Consider the following 20,496-nt stretch of genomic DNA (forward strand, 5'->3'; position numbering starts at 1 on the left):
TCTAATGGCAAGATATTTTGAACAAATTTATAATTTCTGTTTATGCTAAATATAGAGACTCTATATTCCCATCTCTCCCGAAATGATTGAGATGGCCAATCAATCAAAGAAGGCGGGACTTTACTCTCTTTCTGTCACTATCACAACGCAACGAGAGTTCATGGAAAGAAAAATGTAAGTAGATTTAAGTAGCCTATTAGACAGCTGTTTTGCGATACAAATCTCAATCAACCAACAGTTATAGCCTATGATGGAAAACACTTTTCCTATTTATGAAATTTCGCCGTTTTGAATTGAAAATATGCGATCGTAATTCATAACTGAATGTGACGAGACAAGAAACGTTTGCATTTTTGACATATTCGACATACGAATGAATAAGAGTGAATTTGAATTTTAAAATAAAATATTAAGCTACTTGTAAATAGTTTATATTAATTAGGCCTTCTTCATTAGACCTAGAATCTATTTTAAAATGCTTATTTATATATTCCCTTATATCCTACCGACTTTTAATCTTTTAATTATTTATAAAAATAAAAATAAAAATAAAATAAAAACTCCACCTACGAAGGGGATGGGTTTCACGGGAAATTGAGTAGGCCTACATTTATCACTCGCCCGTCCATGTCTCGTCATATCCGTTAATAAAGAAAAGTTGCACCGGCTACTTTGCTTGTATTGTGTGGAAGTGTCAGTTGTCACAATATGAATGAGAAAGGTTGATATGGAGGAGCATGCTAAAGCATGAACCTCTAGGGAATCACCTGTTTACACCGGTGTTTATAACTGTTTGTAAAGCTTTTAGCTTTACAGCAAGCACAAGTATACTCATAAAACAATAAAAGCACTAACAGGAAGCATAATACAATGCCTTTTTTATGTATTAAATTTCTGTACAAAACAAGAAAAACAGCTCTCTATTACAATTGTTAGATGTTCCATGTTTACATTACAGTACAAACGTATTCTTATTCTTATCCTTTTTATGGTAATGAAACAGAAAGACTAACACCTTCATTTTTAGATTTAATATATGTAAATTGCTGTCTAATTCAGTTTTCTTATGAATTTTATTTTAACAGTTTTTAAAAGAGTATGTAAATATGTGCAAACTTACATTTAAGTATGTCGTTGGTGGTTGTATCTGAGAAAATAATTAATATAATTTGAAAGTGGTCATTGAATGCATTTAGCAGCAAAGGATTGAAAGCAATGATACATAATACTGTTTTGCTCACTTGAAAAAGTGACCTAAGTATTGAAAAATTGGATTTAGCGTTTGTAAAAAACAAAACAACAACAACAACAACACCCTGTAACTATCAAACCGAGACATATGTATATGCTACTATTGATAACCCGCCTGTCTCCATAATCCAGCTCGTGGCCACATGAGGGAGCTGTTCCCAAACAAAACCAACAGTTAAACAGGGTACCAGGAAAAACACGTACATAAAGAGTCAGTCATAGTCAAGGATTAGACAAATGCACAGAGACAAAAAAATATATATATATATATTTTAACACCTTTCGTTTTTTAAGACTCTTAATTATCTTCGTTATTTTACAGGCTTTAAAAAACACATTAAGGACAGGGAGCCCATCATGGTCGACAAATGAAAAGGTTATGAGGTGTAGGCTAAGCCTAATGTTAAAAAGTGTTACAAGTAATGTTACAATTGAACGTTGTTAAAACCAATATTATCAAGAAAAGAGAAGAAAAAAGTGACCAAAAGACTGATAGAAAATAATAGCTAGATAAAATATGAATAGCCTACATCTTTAAAACACTTAGGCAATGTTTATTTTGTTTTACAGTATACAGTAGCAAACAGGCCTATTAAAAATGATCGTACAACATGGTGATTTTTTTTTTTTATAGGCGACAATGCCCTGCGAACAAACTTTAATAATAATATGCAAACAATCTAATTAACGCATTACACATGAATTTTAAATACTCAAGGATGTTCATACAAATATCTTCTCGCATATGTCTCAGGACTTGACTTTGTTCTCCTCCTGTCCCAAACGCTCTTGCCTCGAGACATGATGCACAAGGTATACAGGCACTCGCTGACAGCCTCACTGTGGTTCGTGATAATGCTGTGGTCTAACCTGAGATGAAATGGGACAGGTCCTGGCGCCAGCCTCCTACTCTTAAACAGCGAGGCTTCCCTCAGCTTCTTAGTGTGGCTGAAAAAAAATGACTTGGATTGAAAGTCGCCTATTTGAAGGCGAACTGACACAAGCCTATTTGCTATTAAACACATATATTGTACATCAACTATTATTTATTTTCTCTTGGTCCTTGATTAGCACAAAAAAATAAATACGTTTTTGTCATGAAAATTGACAGTCAATCCCTGACTGTTGTGTCATTCATATATATATATATATATATATATATATATATATAATACTTCATAATACTTTAAAAATACTAGATGTAGATGTAGATAAAAAACAACAACATTTTTTAACTAATAATTTCTAACCCTGATCTCAACGCAGTAGAACTGATTGATATCTTCCTATAGATATGATATTTTACAGTTTTCCAAATGATTTATGTACGTACAGAGAAAGTGAGAGTGCATGGGACTTAAAGAGTCAAGGGTCTGGCAGCTGGGGCCGGATGGAAGTGGCGAGATAAGGGCCCGGATATAAAAGGGGTCATGGGGCCAGCAGGGCTGTGAGAAGGGAACACGGGACTGGGAAATTGATATGAGCAACTTGAGGAATCAGAAAAAAACACCAGACAAAGGAGAAGGAAATTAGGGATTCAGTAGATCTCTACGACGAATAAAGAAAAACATGGAGATATTAAGAGATAAGCAAAAATAATTATATAAATAAATGAACTGAATGTTAATGCAAGCAAATATACATTTACTCTTCTATCTGCAACAGCGAGTGCTCTCTCTTTCTCTCTCTGTCTCTGCTTAGTCAGCTCATTATCCGATGGAGCCTCAGACAGAATGGGTTTAAATCTCAGCATTGCCTCCAGCTCTCACTCTTCCTATTTCATCCTCTTACCTAGTTTGTTTTCCTGCATCTCTTAAGTCTTTGTTTTTCGCTCCATCGTCTGTTCTTTTTTGTTCTTGTGAAATCTTTTATCACCACCTGCCCTGCTCACCACACCTCCACCTTGCTGGTTTCAGGGGCCCTGCAGCACCACCCATGATCGCTTTGCTTCTGCTCTTTTTTGGTGGCCCTGAGCTAACATTTCCCATATGCCCACAGATTATAGAAAGTTCTCTTTTATTGCTGTTTTGTTATTTTTCATTTCAATTTTAAACAACATCTGATGCTTTTAAATGCCCTCCAGTCTTTATATGACATACTGGAACATTGCAGTTGCATGCCAAAAGTTTGACATGTAGGCTACTGAATATCAACAAATATTAATGTTGAATGTAATGTCTTTTTGAAATGTACTTATTAATGTTACAAGATAACGTTACGGCGACAGAAAGTGAAGCAAGCAGTATATTGTTTCCGAAGAAGATCACAGACATTTAAACTTAATGTCTCAGACATCTTCTATTTATGGTGATAACTGCAAATTAAAAAAACAGACACACTAATCTGTTTAAAGACCTTTAAGTCATAATTTGAGTATAGGATAATAAGGATTAGCTACAAATAATCTGAATGGATGGGGATTTTCCCATGTTAAGCCTCTATCTAACCACTAATTAATAAATGATTTCCTGAATCCTCAATCCACTATCACCAATGCTTCAAATCCAGATCATTACAACGCGTTTAACTAGGCATATACTACAGCATCACATATCACACGACGAGAATTCATCATTCATAATTGGAACTCACTTTTTAACGTTTGCATTTTGAGTGCTCATTGATAACTTTTTTTCTTGTTACTAGAAAAGTAACATAATACTCTTAAATTTGCAATAAAATATCTGAGTTACTTTTTCAAATAAGTAATGCAAGTTACTTTGTTTTCCCATTTATTGACCATGTTGAGAGAAATCCCGGATGCGCTGGGTAAACATGATGGACATTGTAGTTCTTGACTAAATGTGAGCATGCATTCACTTTTCAATGTTTGCCTTTTGAGTACTCATTGATTTACACTATATTTGAGCAACCCTGAAATAGAGTCTCATCCTTAATAGTGGACCATTTAACCCCTGTTTCATTCCCAAAGGAATATTATGTTGTGCATTGTTTTCATATTTCCTTAGTAGGTCAATATTTGCAGCAGTGCATTGATGGCATTAACCGCAGTGGAGACAATGCTTAAGTGAAGTTTGTAAACATGGCCGTTCAAGAGTTTGAAGTCAGTAAGATTTTTTGAAAGAAAGTTTATAATGTAAATTCTTTTCTTTTTTTTCTAATAAATGCTGTTCTAGTGAAATTTGTATCCATCAAATAATCAAAAGTATCATGGTTTCCACAAAATAAAAAAAATAAAAAAAAAAAACAGCCTTGATATAAATAATAAATATTTAATGAGTACTAAATGAGCATATTATAATAATTTCTGAAGAATCATGAACACTGGAATAATGGCTGCTGAAAATTCACCTTTAATTCAGGACTAAATTACATATTAATACAGAAAATATTTATTTTAAATTGTATAGTATTTCAGAATATCATTCATTGAGTAAGAAAATAATTCATGTAATTTGAAAGAAGCAGTCACTGTATGCACGTTACATAATCAGATTACTTTTTTCAAGCAAGTAAAGTAATGCATTACTTTTAAATTTACAACAAAATATCTGTGCTATACTTTTTCAAATAAGTAACACAGGTTACTTTGTTTTGCCATTTACTGACTGACAGCTCTACATGTAAACATGACGGCTATTGTAGTTCTAGACTAAATGTGAGCATCTCAAAAAAGATTCAGTATTCCTCAAAATGGATAAAAACAGTGAAACACAAACTTAGAATATTACGCAAACCTGTAATAATTAAATATGTTAAGTAATAAAATTATACTGTATTTAATCTCACATAACCAATGTCTTTGCCGCTGACCTGATAATCCAATTCAACTTCAAATATCACATTTGTGTTTCTTTTTTTATTGCCGACCTAGGTAACATAATGCATTACTTTCCATAAAAAGTAACTAAGTAATGTAATTAGTTACTTTTTTATTGAGTAACACAATATTGTAAGATTTTAAATGTAACTTCCCCTAAAACTGATGATAAATGATCCAGTTTAGCCCACATAGACTGATGCTATGCTAACAGTGTGAAGAGTTTTGAAAAAGTGACCTAAGGATTAAGAAATTGGTCCTAGTAATTGTAAAAAAAACTGTAATTGATTAGATTCTCTCCTAAAGTAATTTAAAAACCCCTCTGCCTTATAGTGAGAAGCTTCAGTGAGGGATGACCACACACATCCCTCCAGGAATTCAACTTGACACTCTTGAATATGTGGTTTTTCTCCTCCTCCCTGGGGTCAAATACAGAGTGAGGGATCACAGCAATACGTTCCACACCCTTTAAAGACCTGAGCACTACTCAAGGGGGCATTCAGACGGCAGCGGCCCATGTGTGTGAAGTGTGTAATGTGTGTTAGGGAGCCCTGGAGGAAAAAGCCGCAGGCTGTTCAACACGCTTGAATATCTACCATCTCTCTCTTTCATTCTCTCTCTCTATCGCTCTTCTCGCTGCAGCCCAGTAGACCGGTGCTCTCCACACACGCACATGTTTAAATATTTCAGATGGAGGAGGGGGGCGGGGGTACTGGCGACAACTTCATAAATACTCAATGATAAATGGCCCGCCTTGCCACCACCTGTCAAAGCCAGCAATGATTTATTGATTTCTTTATTTGTCACATAAAAAGAAGAGAACTCTCCCTCTCAGTCCATCCTTCACTTTCTCTCTCTCTGCCAGTTCACTAACACAAACCAGCAGTGAGCAAATTGCTGCTTGATGTGAAAAAGAGAATTCCTCTCTTGATCCATTGGGGAGGACAGCAAGATAAACTCAAAATAAAATGCTTCACTTTGTCCTCTTTATCACATACTGTGTCTCTTTTTCGATCCCTGTATCTCCCGGTCTCTTCTGACATTTTTCTTTATTCTTGTAATATTTGCTTACTTATGCACTTTATCACATGTATTATTTCAATGGACGTAACTCATTATATCGATTCAGTTGTCAATTCGTTTTGATAGGGAAAAAAAAATGATTGGATTTGATGTCACAAGCCACAAGATGAGCTCATGGGCCGTTAAAGTTAATATGCACCATAAACGACATGATGTTTCATGATTATTACTGTCACATATAATCAAACTATGTTCCAGAACAGCTATGTCACGTTATGAAGGTACATCGCATTTTATTTTATTTATTTATTTATTTTTAAAGATTTGTCATTCTAAAAGAAAAGCACCAAAAAAAACAAACAAAAAAAAACAGAGGTTCAACTTTTTTTTTTTTTTAAAGAAATTAATACTTTTATTTAGCAAAGTGACTTAAATTGATCAAAAGTGACGGTAAAGACATTTTTAAAGTAAACATAAATGCTGTATTATTCATCAAAGGCTCTTGAAAAAATGTATTACAAAAATATTAAGGAGCACAACTGTTTTCAACATGATATTAAGAAATGTTTCTTTAGCACCAAATCAGCATATTAGAATGATTTTGAAGGATCATGAGTAATCCATCTTTGCCATCACAGGAATAAATTACATTTTAACATAGCCTATATTAAATTACAAAATAGTCATTTTAAATTGTGATTATATTTCATTATTTTTTATATTTTATTTTGTATTCTGTATTTAAGCCTTGGTGAGGATAATAGACTTTCAAAAACATAAAATTCTTACCAACCTCAAGTTTTAAATGATAGTGAAAATGCAGACTGTTCCTTACGCAACTATCATGTAAGGCTTCAGAAGCCTGAAGACAGAGTGCACAAGTCATATGGACTACTTTTATGATACTTAGTGCTTTTAGTGTAGTGCTTTTGCATCATTTTTGAAGTTCACAAGTTCACACTTACATATAATTGAATAGAGCAAAGAGTATGAGTATGCGTGGGGGAGGGATGCTAGAAACCTGTCGTGGGACAGAGGTGAGTCACGCTGATTGGGTAGATTATCTGAACGTACACCTCCCAAACTTTGTCAATAAAACATCATTTAAAAAAGGCCTCTGTTTCCATTCATTGTGATTGTGACAAGTTCATTCTACAAAATTTGTTCTTTTGTGTTCTACAGAAAAAAAATAATGCATATGAGTTTTGAACGACATGAAGGTGAGTAAATCAATGCATCATTTTTGGTCAACCTATCCCTTTAAGTAATGGACAGTTTGGTTTATCATTGTGTTTTATAAGTCATATTATCTTCTTTACATTTTGCCTTACAAAACCATACTTTTTTCTTCTTTTACTGCCAGCATGTACATATCTACAATTTTCTGCTTTTCTTAAGCCTGTCTCGTGGATTCTACGTCCCTCTTTCTCTGCTTTATACTTCTTTGTCTCTTGTGTCTCCTTGTCTCATCATTCCTGGCCCTGTCTCTCTCTTGCTCTCGTTCTGTGGGCTAGCAGCCTGTCGATGAGAGTCATTGGTCGGCGGCAGGCGCAGTCAATGACCCTGACAGTGCGCAGTTATCGCCCTAATTAAGATGCCACACTTGAGTTAAACCGCTGCATTAAGATTTGATGGGGAATTGATCAGAGTGTCACAGGCAGCAAGAGTAGGAGAGAGATGAAGAGAGCGGGCGATGAAGGAGGAAGGTCGGACCACAGGCACACCCACCTCCCTGTCGATGGCGACTGAAGTGCGGGGGTCAAAGGTTAAGACAATCTTTGATTCCAGTTGATCACCCCACTGTGTCTCCGGTCGATGGATTAATTACTATGATATTGAAGCCGTGGGATCTCAAGTGGGCTGCCAAACAGTGAGCAAGTGTTTTGCATGGACGTACGCATGCATGCTTGTGTGAGTGTGGGTGTGGGTGTTTTGGGTCAAAATTAATTACTCTGTTATTCAAGCTGTGTAATCTCAAGTGGACTGTCACATAGTATGCAGGGATGTGTGTGTTGGAGCATCAGGATTAATTACGCTGTTATTGGAGCAGTGTGATCTCTGGTGGGCTGTCAAACATCAGGCTGATCTGACTGTCAGGGGACGAAGGGACAAGAGGCTAAGGAGTAGGTAATATCTGTGTAATGTTCCTATCCCCCTCTCTTTTGCTCTCTCAATGGCACACACACGTTCAATTGCTCTGTATAGTGAGCTGCTTATGCAGGCATCTTATATGCATTATCGATTTAAAGTCTGTTCCAAAAGTAGCCATTATAATTATGCTCTCACATTTTAGCCAAATTTTAAGATTACACTGCATGTATCCTTTGCAGCAACAACAATGTTTAAAAAATATATATTTGCAGATAATATAATATTAATGAATTAAAGGGTTAGTTCACCCAAAAATGAAAAGTATCCCATCATTTGCTCACCCTCAAGCCATCTTAGGCGTATATGACTTTCTTCTTTCAGCCAAACACAATCGGAGTTATATTAAAAAATATCCTGGCTCTTCCAGGCTTTATAATGGGAGGTAATAGAGCCTTTTTGAAGCTCCAAAAAGCGAATCCATCCGTCATAAAAGGCTCCAGTGGGTTAATAAAGGCCTTCTGAAACGAAGCAATGCGTTTCTGTAAGAAAAATATTTATATTTATAACTTCATAAACTATAATCACTGGCTTCTGGTAATGGCCATACGTGAGTCTAGTTCCGGCGGAAGAGTGACCTACTGTATGACCCGACGTATGACGCTGGATGTAGGAGTAGCGAAAGCTTAGGTGAGAGTAGGCGCCTCTCGCTGTTCAAACAAATAGAGCAAACTCAAGCTCCTCCGACATTTCTCTGTAAAAATTCTTGTTTTAGACTTCTAATTTGTGTCTAGTGTTTTGTTTTGGTCTATCGTCTTCGCTTATGCCTTCGTCAATACGTCATGCGCCAGGTCAGAGTTTACTCTTCCGCTGGAACTCGACTCGCCTAATTTTGATGTGTTAACTAGCACAAAGTGTCACAGAGTCAGCGCCATCATCAACACCAGACCTTTCAGCTCCACCCACTCGATCAGCCTCACCTGAGTTCTAATTCAACACACCTGTCACAATCACAGTAGCAGTCACCAGTCACACCATCACTGTCTGGTCTTGTTGTTCACTACTGATGAACTTACCTGGCTACCTACCTGATCCACTCACCTGCTGAGATTCCTGTCCGTCTTCCTCCATCGTCATCCGTCTTCTTCAGTTCAGATCCACCGTTCACTCTTCAGCCTTGATCCACCACACACCTGTAAAGACACGGAGACTGTTACACAGAAGTTAAGTCTGTTCAAGGTAAAACCTCTGTGAGTGATTACGCCCTCAGATTCCATACGTTGGCCGTCACCAGCAGCTGGAACGAGACAGCTGTACTCACAGTTGGATACAAAATTGGCTGTGCCTCTATTGTGGGGCAGAAGGACATTTAATTCCCATCTTTCCAGTTCGACCACCACGCCCTGCGATGTGTACCATTCAGCTACCTCACTTAATTGCATCCTTAACTCGTACGACTGTAGTAGTGACTACGTCCAAACAGCGCAAGCCCTGATAAATTCTGGATCTACCGGACATTTCATTTTGCTCAGCTTGCTTCACAATCTCCAACTGAAAAGAAAACCCTGCTCACACAAGATGAATCTGAATTCCATCCTGGGAACACCGCTGGGCCGTAGCTACATCAAGTACTGCACTCCCACCGTGACGCTCCGCATCAGGTGTTTGCATCAGGAACAGATCTCATTTCTAAAGCTGGAAGGTTCCACTGCGGATATCATCTTGGGATGCCCGTGGATGACACAACATTCATGATGAATACAGGGTGAACTGGAATACAGGGAAAATCACCAGATGGAGTGAGTATTGTGCTGACAAGAAACCTTCTTTGAGTCCTTCACGACGATCCAAACCCTCATCTGCCTAGAACATCATACTCAACTCCACCACGCCTTGAGTACACCTTTCCAAGATGTATTCAGTAAGCAGTTGGCTATAGAACTACCACCTCATTGGCCATGGGACTGCTCATGGGAATCTGGCCGAACATCACCAACACATGACGCAGGTCCACCAGAAGCTACAAGAACAACACCTCTATCGCAAACTGGAGAAATGTGAGTTCGTTATCACCGAGCATGGCGTGCAAATGGACCAGAGGAAGGTGGACGCCATCCGGAAGTGGCCTCAACCCACCGCTATCAAGGATCTTCAGTGCTTCCTGGGCTTTGGTAACTTCTATCGCCGTTTCACCCCCGGTGGAGCGGAGCGGAACTACGACATTGGTAACCATGAGCTATTGGCAATCAAATTACCCATAGAGGAATGGAGACACTGGCTGGAGGCAGCCAATCATCAGTTTGAAGTGATTACTGATCATCGCAATTTGGAATACATCCGTGAAGCCAAGCGGTTAAACCTGCGTCAATCACGCTGGGCACTGTTCTTCACTTGGTTTAATTTCATCGTCACTTATCACCCAGGGAACAGCAGGTTGCCTCAAGCAGATGCTCTCTCCCGTCTCTCCCAGAACAGGACCCTTCGCCACGTGAACCTATACTCCTTCCAGCCATCGTAGTGAGTCCCTGGTCATTGGGTGATCAAATTGCAGAGGCCTCACATACTGAACCCACTCTGCCGGGAGGTCCTGAGGGATGGGTATATGTACCATCTGCCCTACGCCTGGCCCTCATGGACTCAGTCCATACCTTTCGGGCTCTGGACACCCTCTCGCTCCTCCGTAACAAGTATTGGTGGCCTGATATGACACAGGATGTCTCCCGATATGTCAAGACCTTTTCAGTCTGTGCCATCTCACAAACTCCCCATCATCTACCTGCAGGCAAGCTGGTGCCCTTACCCATTCCGAATCGGCCATTGTCCCACATTGGCATTGATTTTGCTACTGACTTACCACCCTCTGAGTCCCACACATGCATTCTGGTTGCAACGGCCAGATTGAACGCAAGATCCAGGAGATCGGGAGATACCTGTGGTCCTATTGCAACCATCACCAGCACGACTGGAGTTGCTGGAGGGCAGAGTATGCACAGAACCCCCTCCGTCAAACCACCACCGGATTAACCCCATTTCAGTGCATAATTGGCTACCAGCCTCCCCTGTTATCCTGGTCAGAGGAGCCATCGTATGTCCCGTCTGTTAACTACTGGTTTCAGAAGAGCGAGAGGGTTTGGGACTCAGCTCATGTCCATCTCCAGCAAGCAGTACGAAGAAACAAGAGCCAGACCGATGCACGACGATCTGCCACTCCAGCATACCATCCTGGACAAAAGGTCTGGCTCTCAAGTCTCAGGTACTGTCACAGAGTCAGTTCAGATCAACCTTTCACTCTTCAGCCTTGATCCGCCACACACCTGCAAAAACACAGAGACTGTTACACAGAAGTTAAGTCTGTTCAACTAACCTTTCACTGAAGGCTTTCCTGTTTCTTCTGCTTGCTCTCTGCTTCCTAAAAATAAACCATTAGCGTTATTGAGTTACCTGTGATCAGTCTCCTGTCCGCTGACACAAATCACTTGATTTAATTTTTTAACGGTACACAAATGTGTAATTACAATTACATTATATTGTTATATATATATATATATATATATATATATATAACATTATAAGTTTTGGGACGCCTGCCTTTACTTGCACATGTACTTAAATTACATCCCATTCTTAATTCATAGGGTTTAATATGGAGTTGGCCCACCCTTTGCAGCTATAACATCTTCAACTCTTCTGGGAAGGCTTTCCAAAAGGTTTAGGAGTGTGTTTATGGGAATTTTTTTACCATTCTTCTAGAAGCGCATTTGTAAGGTCAGGCACTGATGTTATATGAGAAGGCCTTGCTCGCTGTCTCCACTCTAATTCATCTCAAAGGTGTTCTATCGGGTTGAGGTCAGGACTCTGTGCAGGCCAGTCAAGTTCCTCCACACCAAACTCGCTCATCCATGTCTTTATGGACCTTGCTTTGTGCACTGGCGCACAGTCATGTTGGAACAGGAAGGGGCTATCTCCAAACTGTTCCCACAAAGTTGGGAGCATTAAATTGTCCAAAATGTAATGGTATGCTGAAGCATTACGAGTTCCTTTCACTGGAACTAAGGGGCCAAGCCCAACCCTTGAAAAACAACCCCACACCATAATCCCCCCTCCACCAAACTTTACACTTGGCACAATGCAGTTAGGCAAGTACCATTCTCCTGGCAACCGCCAAACACAGACTCATCCATCGGATTGCCAGACAGAGAAGTGTGATTTGTCACTCCAGATAACACGTCTCCACTGCTCTAGAGTACAGTGGCAGCATGCTTTACACCACTGCATTCGATGCTTTGCATTGCACTTGCTGATGTAAGGCTTGGATGCAGCTGCTCGGTCTTGAAAACCCATTCCACCATGAAGATCTCTACGCACTGTTTTTAAACTAATCTGAATGCCACATGAAGTTTGGAGGTCTGTAGCTATTGACTCTGCAAAAAGTTGGCGACTTCTGCGCACTGTGCGCCTCAGCATGCACTGATCCCACTCTGTTATTTTACGTGGCATACCACTTCGTTGCTGATTTGCTGTTGTTCCCAATTGCTTTCACTTTGTTATAATATCACTAATAGTTGATCGTGGAATAGTAGTGAGGAAATTTCATGAATGGACTTATTGCACAGGTGGCAACCTATCACGGTACCACGCTTGAATTCACTGAGCTCCTGAGAGTAACCCATTCTTTTACAAATGTGTGTAGAAGCAGTCTGCATGCCTAGGTGCTTGATATTATACAACTGTGGCCATGTGAGTGATTGCAACACCTGAATTCAATGATTTGGAGGGGTGTCCCAATACTTTTGGCAATATAGTGTATTTTTAAATACATGACATACAAGTTTCAATATAAATGACATTTATACAACTTTAGTTTAACAAATGCTTGTCAGTACATTCTGCAGTACACTTTAACCTTTTTTTTTTTTTTTAACAATAGAATTGTGAAAATTCACATAAAGATGTACTTAATTCCCACTTAAGTGTGTCAAAAAGCACTCTTAAAAGTTCAACTTGGATTTAATATAGATTAAAACTATCATTTTTATTAACATAAAAACAACATGCAATTAAGTGTCCAAAAGCATTACAGTTCACACTTATGTATGTTTTAGAGTACTATTCCCATAACAACTCTTTTTAAATGTGTGCTAAAATGTTGGCAACTTCTTTTTCACGAGATAAGAGAAATATTTAATATTTCTTTAATATTTGATTCAATACTAAAAATTATCAATAAAAAGTATTTTACCCAATATTTGTGTGTGTGCTTTGTATTTCATTTTTTAAGAGTTCTTAGTCATTAGCTTAGCAAAATTCTAATGTGAAACTGTTTAATTAAGCCATTTGTGTGGTGCATTGACTTGCTACAATAAGCTAATCTCATAGCACACATATTGAAAAGTGATATTATAACTGTAAACTAGCTGGTTTAGCCTTACTTGCGCTAGTTGTTTATTCTATATGAGGCACACTGCATACACGCCAATTATCAATTTATATGCTTCAAGCCAAACTTAAAGCAAGAGTAGGCTAAACAATACGGATGTGACTGTTGGTTGTCTCCTTCTAGTATTGAGGTCACATAGTAAAACTGCATTATTTTTGACTGAACATATCCAAACAAAGCCTTTATGTGCACACTTTACCCAATAAACAATTAAATAAACTGAGAGACTATAGGCTTTTAGAAGAAAAGACAAAAATAAAAGAAAACACTTTTACAACACTATAGCAGTATAGTCAGGATTTGTGGGGTAATTGTATCGTTACTGAAATATAGCCCTTTTGACAACTAGAGCCAGTCTTCACTAAACACTTTTTATACTATTTCTGATACAACTAAACAACACAAAAATATAAAATATTTACCATTTTTCCCCACCAGGACTTTTCACACATACTCCATTTTTCATTATCCAAACTAACATTACTATGGACACGGGATTCATGCATTTATTGTTATTATTAATTATTTTAAAGTAGGTTTTTTTGTGCTAAAACTTTAGAATGGGTGTGAATAAGCCGGAAAAGTTGAGTTTGTTATAGGTCAGACTGTCATTATCAGATTCCCCCACTATTATGATACCAACTTGAAGGCTACATCAGATTAGCATAAGAGTGACCAAGCGGCAGTCATAGTCAATAAGAGGTCAAATAGTCATGAAATAGGGTTATTTTAGGTCACATATTTGCTCATTCCTCAGTGCATAAAACAGTGTTATGTGTGGTTTCCAAAAATAATGCATTTACTACATAATATCATGGTCAATTTCCCTGCCCCATCCTAATTCTTCACTCTCTTTTCTCATCTGCTCGCCTCTTCACAGCCAGGCATATTCAGGAGCTGCTCCTTTTACTCGCATTTTGTACGTCCACGCTATGTGCTCTTTTTCCATACATGCTTCCTGTTCGCAACCATCTCACTCTCTCTCTTTCATAGGGTCATTTGCCTTTTCAGATGAGATTATGAGCTGTAATGGAGGGGGAGGTGTAGACTGCTGAGACAAGGAGAAATGGCCTGCTGCGAGGATGGGAGATTTGATGGCTAGTCGATACAGAAGTAGAGTGAGGGAAAGAATGAAAAAAGAGAAAGAGATGAAGAGGCGAGGTGACATGGAAGAAGAGAAAAAGTTTCTGTATCTTTCTCAAGAAATAAAAGTAGGATTATAATATATCTTGTCCACATGTCTCTTTGCCTTATTATTGATCAATATAAATCAATTATTAGAAATAGATGCAGTTATTTTCTGTGGATTATGGCAAGTTTTCCTTGAACAAATATGCTCACTTGCTGTAGAACAAAACTGTCTTGTGCATATTGATTTAAAAAAAATACTTGATACAAAAAAATACTGTTGTAATGGAGCGTCTTCTTTCCACAGCATTCTTCCTGCCTCATTTTTCTCATGTGTGTCTTTTTTCTTTTCTTTTTTACAGATAAGTTAAAAAATGTAAACTGAATTATTTTCCCCTTGTAATTTTTGTGAAAGTTTTCCTGTATACATACAAAGGAGCTAAACTGCATGATTATTATTGTCCACATACATTTTGTGATTGTATACAGTTTGGATTTTGTTTGTATCATATTTGCAAATGTCATGTACAATTTCTTGATTTTATTTTCTATACTTGAAAGGCCATAGAAATTATTTTCTGAACTGAAATATTTTATAGCTATTGTTTTAAAAATTAAATAAATAAATAATTATAATAATGAGCTTCCTTCTCTACTTGAAAGATCATAGACCTTATGTTCTGAACCGAAATGTTTTGTATTGTATTGAAAATTAAGTAAGTGAATATAGCTAATAACAATGATGCATTGTTAAAAGTTCAGTTCTTTTCTTAAATTAAGGATGTACTAGGTAGGTGTGCCAGAAATGAATTATGATCAGAAATGAAACATACTCGTGTTTGTTGTTGTGATATAACATTGTCACTAAAATATTTACCTGACATTATAAAAAAGTCACAGGAGCAGAAATTATAGTGGCAAAACTTTCGACTTGATGTTAATCTGCCATTTGCCACTGTCAATCCATAAACATGCACCTGTACAGCTCCATATGCATTTGTAGTCTGTGCTGCTTAACTCATACTGAGAGATGTGCACGCAGAGGCTCCTTAAATGCCCTTTATGGGTGCTTTGGGAGACAATGGAGCGACGCTTCCCTAGCATCCCACTCCCCATGTCAAATGTAATAGAGCAGTCCATTGCCACGGTAAGATTTCCATGGTGATGGATGGAGGCGGGAGATGGGGGATAGGGATTAACCTTGGCTTTATGGTTGAGGGTGGGGCTTGATGGCTGACTTTGGGGAGGGAGTGGAGGAAGGCCCCGCCTTTATGCATCATAAACAGGGCAAATGGTGCATATGCAAAGTGCTTCCAAACGAGGAACAATCCATCAGGGTCTTAACGAGGGATTTCTAATCAAACAGAGGTCAGAATGCATGGGGACAATGACGGGAGAATTGGACGTATCAGGATACTGAAAAGATTACTTTCTCTTACTACTTTCCATTTTTTTCTTTGACTCTCTCATACAAAGACATATACTGCCCGTGTGACGTATGTAAACAAACACTTACACACAGATACTCAGTAAGAACAGAGCTGTCACATTGCCTGACAATGTCACTTCTGTTGGCATCAGTGAACAGAATGAAGTCAAACTCACCCCCCCCCCACACACACACACTGTCAAATGCCTCTCTTTGATGCTAGTGGTCCCTTGGGTGTACAGACTGACAGAGACAGAGCTCTATTTAGGACACACTAAAAGCTGTACTGGACAGACACCTGAAAGTTGGTCAGGGGGCCAAAGCATACACTACTGTATCTACTCCAGTATTTTTTTTCTGGTCTTCTTTAATGTTTATTTTTTTTTTTTTTTTTTTTTTGAGGGGAAGCTTTTGCAAGTTTAAGTTTGTCAACCACTCCTGCTTAATTTTTTATTAAATTTTTTTCTCAATATTGTGTGGCTGGATTAATTTTTTTTATTGTTGTTCTTTGTTTTATTTAAGCTTTTGTAGGTTTAGGTTTATGTCAACCACTCCTGATTATTTATTTTGTTTTGTTTTGTTTTTTGTTTATTTTCATAAATATCATTAGCCTAGATTACATGCTATATCAGATCATTAGGCAATACTTTACAATGGTTTCATTTGATAACATTAGTTAACTACATTAGTTAACATGAGCAATATTTCTACAGCATTTATTAATCTTAGTTAATGTTAAAAGTTGTATGTGTTAACATTAGTTAATGCACTGTGAATTAACATGAACGTGAGCATTTTTAAAAAATTTTTTTTTATTAAACGTTAACAAAGGTAATACTGTAAGAATATATTGCTCATTGTTAGTTCATGTTATTTAGTGTGAAAATTAAGTGCTGTAAAAAATTTATATTTTGTGTTACTGTGCGCATCTGTCTGTCTACATACAATAGGAATGTCAGGAGCAAATAAAAAAAATATTGTCCATCATATCTTTTATGAATTCAATCTCTCTCAGTGTAACTCCTAATCCAGCACACACACATCTAACGCCTGTGACTGAACTGGTGGTGAGGGTTTCCCCTGATTGCTTGTGAGTGATTCCCTCATCAGACGGAGACACGGGGCAGGCTGCTCTACTCCAATAGTGTGAGAGTGTGTGTTTGTCTCTCTCTGTCACCCCGTGGCTGTAATGTGAGGGGACAAGTACGATTGACCTCCACATCACTGCTAACAGAGTGTCCAGCCAGTAATGTGCTGTAAAGAAAGACAGACTATTAACCCTCCTGCCCTGCACACACACTGTGCAATGGGTTTGTGTGAGTGCATGTTATTGGAGGATGTCGAACCCTAACATGTCATTGGGTCATTTTTATGGCCATGTCAGTTAAGACACATCAACAGCAGAAAGGCTTTTTTATGGTTTTCATACAGCCACTCAACGGATCATATCTTGTATGAAGCCAGCCTTTTACCCAACCCCCGCTCAATGCGAATGGACACTTAAAGCGATAGATTCTGTCAACATATAGGCCACTCGTGTTGTTCCAAACACGTATGACCTTCTGTCGAAAATAAAAATAAAAATTTAGAAGAATGTTCCATACAATGAAAGTGGATGGGGACCAGGTGCTATAAAGCTCCAAAAAAGGCAAACCAGCACCATAAAAGCACTGTGAAAGTGGTCAACCCATGTACTTTTTCTGTCTTTTTAAGTCTTCTTAAGTCATATAATAAACACTCTTTGTGTGAGAAACAGAATAAAATCAAGCATTAAAATTTGTGCTTGATGGTCACAATGCAATTTCATTGTATGCAGCTTGAAAATTCAGCTGAATACACTTTTTTTGTGTGTTCCACTGAAAAATAAAGTTATACGTGTTTTTAAACATAATGGAGAAAGTAAATGATAACAGCTTTTTAGGTGAACTATTACTTAGCACTATTATATAACTAAGTGAACAACTATGTAATACAATTATCAAGAGTATTCTAAATCTTTAATTCTTAAAAAAGTTCTACCTCAACATCACTCCTGTCTAGTGAGTGGTTTGCACGAACATTGAGAGAACACGTATATTTGGGATTTCTAATGTTCTCTGGACATTAGAAGAGCATCAGTTTCCAGCGTGCAGATAATCTGAGGTGACAGCTTACCGCCATCAGCCTGTCGGCCTGTCATCATGGCAATAAAAGCTGATGGAGGGTGATTGGAAGCGATCCCTGTCCCCTCTTAGTGTCACGCCGGATGACAGCAGTCCTCAGGCGGGGGATGGAGTGGACGGAAAAGAGAGGGAAAGGATAGAAAGAAGAGGCAGGATAGCTGAATGGCCGTGGCAGACTGTCCCAGAGGATCTGTCCCTTCACTTTGACCCTCTGACCCTGAGGACAGATGTGCACCTGGACAACAAAACCATAGACACACATGCAAAGACACACAAATAGATACAGATAGATCTTCTGTGCAAATAGATTAAGATGTGCTGATCTACATTCATTTATACAGTACAACACAAAAAACACAAAAACATGCACGTCATGTAACTAGACCTGGATATTTTCTTTCTCATGTCCATGAATTCTGTGGCAGTATTTCTTTTTTTATTATTCTGAAAATGTACAAACCTAAACATTAATGAATAGGAACATGTGGGATAATGTAACAATGCCAATGTTTATCGGAGACTTGGTAGCTGTCACATTTACTCCAGTGAATATTTTAGAAAGTCCATTTCTGTACCGTACAATCTTAAAACAACAAAGCTATAGAACATTTCCACCTTTTTGCCAAGGAAAAAAGTACAGTTTATTAAACAAATATTGACCCCGACAGAAAGACATGCTGTCATATGCGGCAAGTTAAACAGGCTTTAAATTAAAGAGCAAAATAATCATGCAACACAAAACTTAATAAAACAGTAAAAATGATAAAGGCAACATATTAAGATTTCAATATACAGTATAATTATTATTATCTATAATTCGAATGGTTATATTTACACAATTTTAAACGTGACAGTTTGCCACAATCAAAATGTGACAACTAGGCCCTTTTTTTATTTTTTTATTCTATATCTTGAAAACACAGATGAGAGAACATATTTGTGACTTTGCTTTGCCCTCTTAATGTACAGATTATACATTTATAATTGACCCCCCCCCCCCCCCCCCACCTCAAAACACATTGGTAATAACTGCCTTATATTTTGTCTGTTAATCATCCAGAGCTATTGAATGGCTTCAGCTGACTTGAAATATTTCGAGATATAATTTCGAGATATAGTTGTATTAACTGCTACCTTCCTAATAACTTTTTGACGTTTTTTGAAGCTCCAGTCGTTTATCCGTGTCCATTCTGTAGAAGAAAGCAAGGGTTGGAACAGGGTTGGAACAACATGTAAAGGATGTCAGAATATACATTTCAGCTATCTACCTCTTTAAAGGTCAGGAGTCAGAACAATATTGGGGAAGTTGATAAAACATTATATTTGTAAAACTCTGACTCGTTCTCTGTGCCTCTCATGTCAAGGCTCAAGATTTACTCACCACTTTTGTTCTGTCCATCCTCTCTCTCTCTCTCTCTCTTGGCCCCGGCATCGATCTCTGTCAGTATCCAATGTCAAAGACACATTCAGAGATGCTTTTCCTCTCTCGTTAATAATTCACATTGCCTGAATCATCAATAATAATTCTCACCAAGCAATCATTCAGCTTTACCACCATTCACCCTGGGTCTCCTAATCTTACTCTTTGTCAGTCTCATACATCTCATCTGAGTTTTTCTTCTCAGATCACATGTGCCCTTTCTCTTAAAGTCAACATGAAATCATAACTGACCAGATTTACTTTCTAGATGTAAGTTCCTGTCTTATTGTCGGGCGATTCATCACTGCATGTTATTTGGCTTAATAATCAAAATGTAGAAATCTGAACTAGGCCTACTTTCTTTTTCCGCTGACGCCTCTTATGTCAAAAAAGATAAGACCAAAGCTAGACTCAATAAACCATTTTTTCTTAGTTATTGTTGATTGCACTATAAGTATTATTGAATGTAACATAAGTACTGTATATCATGTTTTCATTTGTTATATTATTTCCATTTATAAATCAAATTAACAGTTACCAGGGATGCTGTCCAGCATGCGACACCTCAGAGGCTCTATACATTCTCTGTTGTACTATTCTCTGAAATGACAGGCGCCAGTGCGGAGGAAATATCAGCTGAATCAGCAAGATGCAACTATGAGAAGTATTGTTTCCTTTAAATTCACCTTACCTAGGTACACTTTAAATTGTTCATATGCGAGTGGGAGATAAAACATTAAAACATATGACATAATCTAGTATGATTGTGTGTTCTGG

Source organism: Rutilus rutilus (genome assembly GCF_951802725.1).
Source record: "Rutilus rutilus genome assembly, chromosome: 12".
Classification (NCBI taxonomy): domain Eukaryota; kingdom Metazoa; phylum Chordata; class Actinopteri; order Cypriniformes; family Leuciscidae; genus Rutilus; species Rutilus rutilus.